The following is a 7,736-nucleotide window of genomic DNA, read 5'->3' on the forward strand; positions in this document are numbered from 1 at the left end:
AAAGAAAAAAATATATAAAAAAACGAAAGCGCAAGAAGACTAGGTCCAGCTCTTGACTGATTTCCAGTCTCAGCTCGGAAACAAGCAAGAAAGCCTGGAAAGATCAGCTGTTCCACTCCTTGTAGAATATTTCCATTTGCTTGTTTTCCTCTCTTGCTCACTCTGGAGACCTTCCAATAAACAAATGATGTGTGTGTTACATCATTAACAATCTCTGACCATCTGGGACTCCTTGGGCTAATCTGTCAGTCCCACCCAGATCCCAGCCCAGCCAGCTGGCTTGGGGAGGGATGCTGGCTGGTTCTCCTGGATAAGCTTAGCAGGAAATGATCATGACTCTGCCCAACCTCTCCAAGTCATTTTCCAAAGTCTCAGGCTTCCCACTCCAAACACTTCTCCCCTCTAATTTAGAGTTCCTGGGACTGTTTGTGAGGAAACATCTGAAACTCACTAGTGTTGCTCTGCTAGTGATCCTCTCGTGAGCTGCTCTGGGAAAGGACTGCCCTTCATCTTCAGGGCAGGAAATCCAGCTTTGCTGAAAGTAAACAGCCAGAGGTGAGCAGCAGGGTAGAGGATTGTGGAACTAGACACATGAAGTGGCTCTAAGTGTCTCCCAGAATGCTCCTTGTTTCCAGCCTCCTCCCAGACAAGAGGAACAATCCCCGGAGATTGCAAGCAGGATGGAGATCACAGCTTCTTTGCTACCTGGCAGAGAGCTCAGGTAATGCACCTCCCCAACTAGAACAGCCCTGGACCACCCTCCCATCTGCCAGGAGAGGAAGCTTTCTGGGGGACAGCTAAGAGAGCTCCAAGACAGCAGCAAACAACAGATCTGGACACCTTAACCCCTGACTGCACCCGTCAAGGCCTTCCAGACCTTGTGCCACTCATGACGTTATCGAGGTCCTGAATGCTGCTTGCTCAGTCCCTTCAGTTGTATCTGACTCTTTGCAACCCTATGGACTGTAACCTGCCAGACTCCTCTGTCCATGGGATTCTCTGGGCAAGAATACTGGAGTGGGTTGCCATGACCTCCTGCAGGGGATCTTCCTGACCCTGGAATCGAACCTGTGTCCCCTGTATCTCCTGCATTGCAGGCGGATTCTTTACCCACTGGGCCACCTGGGAAGCCCCTAAGTGATGCCATGAAAATAACGTAACTGTTGAAACAAGCAGAGCTCAGACTTCCCCAAGCAAATGATCCTTGTTTCCCTGACCTTGATGCCAAAGTCTACGCCCTCCCTTCTTATTTGCATTTCTGCTTTTAGCAATGTTTACCCATTAACATAAAGGTATCTTTTTGATAACTGGTGCTTACGTAAGCCCCGTAGATATGCTTTTCTGTGTCTTGAACCAAGTTCTGCTTACGTTCATGTTTCCTTTGGCTTTCTAGCCGTCTACCTACCCCCAGTTACCAACAGCAGAAACACCCACCCTACACACACACTCACAAGGCTCGGGCAGGACCAGTGACGAGGCGTTCTTATTTTTTGTTCTTATCTTTTATTGCCTCTCAAAGGCAAAGCAAACCTTTCCCCTCCTCCTCCCTCTGCCATTTGAATTTGCAACCTCATCACTAACAGCAACTCTGCTTTTTAAAAAGCAACTCTGCCCTGTATCAGAGCAACACCCTCAGGGGACAGTCAGGAACTGGCACCAACTTCTTCCAGCCTCTCCCAGCTTCACACAGAGAAGCCTCTTAACCTCTGGGAGGGAGTGAAGCTGCTAGTACAGACTCAGAGCCTCCTGCAGCCCCTGAGGTACCCCCCTCTTCTGTGGGGAGCGGTACCAAAGCTCCTCTTTACGCACGTTCTTCCCTCCTCTCTGGTCCCCTTCTCAGGTTTCACTAGGCTAGGAACTAAGTATTAAAATCATCTGCACTGTCAACTTAAAAAGCACAACATGACTGTTACGAGTTAAGTTTATTGGGGACAAAATGAGGACTCCACCCAGGAGACAGCACCTCAGATAGCTCTGAGAAGCTGCTCCAAAGAGGCAGGGGAGGAAAGGTCAGTGTATATGTGATTTTTGGGGAAGCGACTGTTCAGTCGCTCAGTCATGTCTGACTCTTTGCAATCCCATGGACTGCAGCATGCCAGGCTTCCCAGTCCTTCACTGTCTTCAAACTCGTGCCCATTAAGTTGGTGATGCCACCCAAACATCTTATCCTCTATCGCCCCCTTCTCCGCTTGTCCTCAATATTTCCCAGCATCAGGGTCTTTTCCAATGAGTCGACTCTTTGAATCAGGTGACCAAAGCAGCTTCGGCTTCAGCATCAGTCCTTGCAAAGAATATTCAGGATTGATTTCCTTTAGGATTGACTGGTTTGATCTCCTTGCTATCTTCTCTGACACCACATTTCAAAAGCATCAATTCTTCGGCGCTCAGCCTTCTTTATGTCACATCCATACATGACTACTGGAAAAACAGTAGCTTTGACAATATGGGCCTTTGTTGGCAAAGGGGGAACACATGAAATCAAGCACATATTTTTCCAAAAGGTTTCTACTAGTCTCATGAGGCCTTTACTAGTCACGAGGAACAGTCATCACGATGAAGGATTTTAGTGCTTTTCTGGATATGAGGACATACAAGAATTAGGCTCATAAAATCGGCTTCTGATAATATCTGAAGACCTGTATAGCCAGTTTTTGCAGAGCACAGAGTGCCTCATTCCTGCTCTCCACCCTGAACTCCTTCAGGGGATGTTAAAGGTCAGCAGCTGCAGCAGCTCTTGATTTCATCTTTGTGGAGGTAGACGGCAAGCAGGCATGGCAAGGGCCAGTCTGTAGCTGACAGCGTATAGTCCAGAGGGACCCCGTGAGACTAATAATTGTTCATTATAAATGATAAACATAAACCCCCGGTTCATTTGTGGAGCATGGTAGTTAAAAAAAAAAAACTTATAATACATTCTATGACACTTTACTTTGCCCCACGCTTTTTCCAGTAGGTTGTATTATTAGTTCCATGTGATAAATAAGGAAACAAAAGCCAGATGAAAAAAAAAGTTACTTGTTCAAGGTCACAGCAGGTAGGCATTACGGAAATTCAAACAGCAACAGCAGAGCCTTACAAAGCACAGATGAACCAGGCCCTGTGCTAAGCTCTTAACAGCCTTCAACCCTAAACAAACCTATTTTAATCTCATTTTACAGATGAGGAAACTGAAGCACAGAGACATTAAGGAACTTGCCTAAGGTCACACAGCTAATCAGTAGCAAAGCCTAGAGTCAAACCCCAGCAAGCTGGAAATGCAAATGGATGGATTCAGCAGAGGGCAAAGGACTCCACCGAGGGGATCACAGATTGTCATCACTTTCAGGTGCTGACAGGGGCCCATGTATGGCCCCAGCTCTGTAGGATCAGAGACCCAGTTTTGCTCAATCAGTCAAGAGTGGATCCATCTCAAAAAAAAAAAGCATTAAAAATAAAAGCCAAAACATGCACACACACAAACAAAAAAACCCAATGGATCCATCTCTCCAGGCAGGCTTGTGTTAATCAAACTCACGAAACTGATGTATTGTCCTGGATGTCAAGCCATCTTATAATCAGGGGATGGTTTGCTAAGCATGAAATTCAGGGAAGATAAGAGAGAGGGAGACTTGGAGAACTCAGATGCTGAACGATGTCAGGATGATGCGGTTTGCTGGCTGAAAGGATGGCCTCAATCTACGGCTCCCTTGGCCCTTTCTACCCTCGGGTCCTCTCCTCTCTGATCTCTCCCTCCCTCGGCTGTGTTTAACTGTTACCTAGGCCAGGCAGGCACTCTATTCTCCCTAGATACCCAGTTTCCTGCACCCCCTTAGGGACCACGTGCCTCTGAGCTGGAGCATGCCCTGCACTTGAGCTGGTTGTGGGGAGAGAGGAAGGTGGCCAGGGCAGGGGTGCGGGATGCTTCCTCTTCAGGAGTCTTCATCATCCCCATGACACTCACAGGTGTGGACCACAGCTCTGCCTCCATCCTGCTCAGGGCTCACCTCAGGGCCTTAGGGATCTGGGTTTTAAGGGTGAGACCAAGAAAGAGACAAAAGGGGATTGGGGTCATTTCCTTATACCCCACCACTGTCCCATTCCACATGGCCCCCTTGAAACTGGATATGCTTGATTAAGAATCTTGAGAATCGATTCAGCGAACATTTGCTGGGTTCCACTTGTGCCCGAGAGCCTAGGAACAAGACCCATTCCCCACCCCAAGGAGCTGAGTCAGGCAGGCTGGGTGGCTCAGCGGGCTGGCTTAGAAGACTCAGGCCATATCTGACTTCAGCCCAACATGGACACACGGATATTGGTGCCCATGAAGACGTCCTGAATTTGGGGACCTCTTGTCTCACATGATGGGAAAATCAGAGGACCAGGTCAAATGCTTGTGGCAATCTCGGGGTGCCAAGTTTGGGGTCCTGATTCAGTGACTCATCTGAGGGGCTGTAATATCCACAGCTCCAGGAACGAGCCCACCTGTGAAGCTCAGAATGGCTTCAGGCACCCAAGACAGGAATCTCTTCAAGTCCAATATCCAAGAAAGGAGGTGGTTTCTTCCAAGATGTGCCCAGAGCAAAGATGCATGGTCCAAGCACAGCAGAGTCAGACTCAGAGAAGCAAAACTGGTGCCCCTCCGTCAGCATCTCTAAAGATCCAAGTCAAAAAAACATCCAAACTCAGAAGTGCCAAGGCCCTGGACTTCCCTGGTGGCTCAGTGGTTAGGAATCCGCCTGCCAGTGCGGGGCACGTGGGTCCAGCCCCTGGTCCAGAAGTTCAGATGCTGCAGAGCAACTAAGCCTGGAGCCAAACCATGGAGCACTCGCTCCAGAGTCCACGAGCCACAACTACGGAAGCCCGCGAGCAACTCCTGAGCCAGCGCGGGAGCCTGGAGCCTGTGCTCGGCAACAAGAGAAGCCACTTGTTACAGTGAGAAGCCCGGGCACCGCAATGAAGTGCAGCCCCTGCTGGCTGCAACTAGAGAAAGCCCATGCAAAAACAACGAAGACAGTGCAGGCAAAAGTAAATAAGTGAAAAGTCCTACAGCTAACGCTCATTGGGCTGAGATGGGTCAATGTCACCCATGAGGTTGAGTCAGTCCCACCCAATCCCTAGGGATGGAGGGTGGAAGAGAGCATTTTCCCGGGAGAGAGGGGGTGACGTTAGCTGTGGGCTCGTCAAGCAACGACAGATGCCCCTATGGTAATCCCAGCTGGACCACAGGAGCTTTTCAGTGTTTTAGCAAGAAGGGACTGAAAAAGAAATGAGCTGAACTTGTCACTCTCCCACCTAACTGGGCTAGTTGTGTCTCATCCTTGCTGTTGCTGAAGACTAAATAGTCCAGCTCAGTTTCTTAATGACCAGACTCAGGAAATGAACTGACGTCACCCTCTAAAGGGACTGGTTTATTGGGGCTGTGGAGCCAGACCTCACCCTGGGGGTGGGAGTAGGTTTTCCAATGGAGGAGGATGACCCAACTTCCAACCTTCCAGGAAGGAGGCTGATAGAGGGGTGCGGGGGCAGGGGGAGGCAGGGGATGAGGATGCAGGAGGTGACGCTCAGGCTGGAATGGAGGGAAGCTCTTCCTTCTCATTTTGGAGTCAGAGTCAGGTGGTGTGAAGAAGCCTGGATTTTTCAGTGGGGAGGAGGTGCGGCGGGGTAAGCTGTGAACAGCCTATGGATTCACAAAACAGGTGAAAAGTGAGCCAAATGAGGCCAGCTTCATGGGCATGCCACCTGGGCCATCACACCAGCCCCACCTGGAAGGGCCCTCTGATGGGCTCAATACTCTGCTGGTTTAGTATTGGTTTAATACTCTCCCCATCTTGAGACTCAATTTTTGTACAAGGAGCCCCATATTGTTATTTTGTGCTGAGACCCACAAAATCCGTAACCATTGCTGCTGTCAATTAGGGCCGCCTGCAGGGTCCGAGCCTAGGTCTCTGCAGTAGTCCTGAGCTGTTCTCTGGATGTGCCCTCCTTTCTTTTGGCCTCACCCCATGCCTGGCTTCAGATGAGCTGTGAGGAGCCAGAGAAAGGTGACCTTACGCTCTGGGCAAAGTAGCCGGGAGGTGAGCTCTATTCCTCCCCAGGGCCAGCTTTTTAAAGAAATAAAAAGCCTTGAAGGAGCCTTCCACTGGGCCTGTGCAGCAGCTCCTGGGGGACCTCTCAGAGAGAGCTGGGGTTGGCTGGACAGACGTCAGCGAGGCCCAAGCTATCACACACTGGGAACCAGAAGGTCACTTCGGTCGCTCTGAGATCACAGGCTAGAGGGCCTGTGGCCCTTTGGTTAAAAACCATCTGGCAGAGGGATGAACAGACCCCAGGAGACATTCTGTGACTGTGCAAGGCCACCCAGCAAAGAAGTAAGAAACAGACAGAACCCTGGGGCTTCCCTGGTGGGCCAGTGGTTAAGTAAGACTCTGTGCTCCCACCACATGGGGTGATCTCTGCTTGGGGAGTTAAGATCCCACATGCCACGTGGTACAGCCACAAAAAGAAAGAAAAAGACAGAACCCCAACCTCGGGGCTACCCGGACACCATTGAAAAGTAGGCCTGGTGCAATGAGTCCTCTTCACTGGGACCCAGAAGCAACGATAACCCCTGAGGATTTGCCTCCATAAAAACACAATTGCGAAAGATAAACAGGTCCTACCATACAGCGCAGGGAACTATATTCAATATCTTGTAATAATCCATAAAGGCTTCCCTGGTGGCTCAGACTGTAAAGAATCTACCTGCAATGCAGGAGACCCAGGTTCAATCCCTGGGTCAGGAAGATCCCCTGGGGAAGGAAATGGCAACCCACTCCACTATTCTTGCCTGGAGAATTCCATGGACAGAGAAGGAGCCTGGTGGGCTACAGTCCATGGAGTCACAAAGAGTCAGAATAATCTATAATGATAAAGAACCTGAAAAAGAATATATATATATAACTAAATCACACCTGAAAGTAACACAGCACTGTAAGCCAACTGTACTTCAACAATTTTTTTTTTCAATTTAAATAGCCAGCTGGAGGATAATAGCCACAGGAAAGCACTCCAAGATTTACTGACACCAGGATGGCTCCAGGGAAGCAGCTCCTTCACTCGCCTTCACTTTCACTTCTGTTCTCACGTCTCAGCTATTTTTCGGTGGGTTATCTCTCCGCTGGCCCTACTTTCGTTTGCCGTGCGACAAGCATCAGGGTGTTTCAGTGGGAGGACAAGGGCCTCCGGCGTTCAGTCCTTCTGCTTTCGTGGCCTATTACTAATCTTGCAAAGGCAATGCGAAATTTTGAAATGACTACATCGTCTGAACTTTGCAACTCCTTCCAGTGACCAGTGGGCTGGCACCGGGCACCGTGGGTGAGATCTGGGGTTGTGACCTGCTGCTTCTTTGTCACAGAAACCCTCACCGTCTCTGACAGAGGGCAGCATTCTGCATGGGGATGCTGGAAGGAAACGATGAGGCTGCCCTCCCAGCATCACCAGATCCTTAAAGAGGATAAAGGCACAGTCAGGCGTTGGCTTCCAGCTTTATTGAGGGAGAAAAGTCGTATTAAGATAGGAAGGGTTGTGCGTAGATTTGTTAATTTAGTACAGAATGCTGCATAATGAAGACCAGCTCCTCCGATGGCTTTGGTAATTAACATGAAGGCAAGGAGGGTGGGTCAGGGGCTGTGATAGAAGCTTACAGCCACCGCAGGCAAGCACAGTCTTCCTTGGAAGAAGCAAAAGACAATGAGCTGGGTGGTTTCAGTGGGAACACT

The 7,736-nt window shown here is 49.6% G+C and overlaps 1 long non-coding RNA gene across 1 annotated transcript; it reads left to right on the top strand.

The window, feature by feature from the left end:
- Positions 1–279: 279 nt before the first annotated feature.
- Positions 280–4,246, top strand: LOC147351030 (uncharacterized). Its single transcript, XR_015148403.1, has 2 exons — positions 280–721; positions 3,159–4,246. It is a non-coding gene; the product is annotated as an uncharacterized LOC147351030 (long non-coding RNA).
- The last annotated feature ends 3,490 nt before the right edge of the window (positions 4,247–7,736 follow it).

This window comes from Bos grunniens, chromosome 19 (genome assembly GCF_055505025.1).
Source record: "Bos grunniens cultivar Pamir isolate PY7600 chromosome 19, Bosgru_T2T1.0, whole genome shotgun sequence".
In the NCBI taxonomy this organism is placed as follows: Eukaryota; Metazoa; Chordata; class Mammalia; order Artiodactyla; family Bovidae; genus Bos; species Bos grunniens.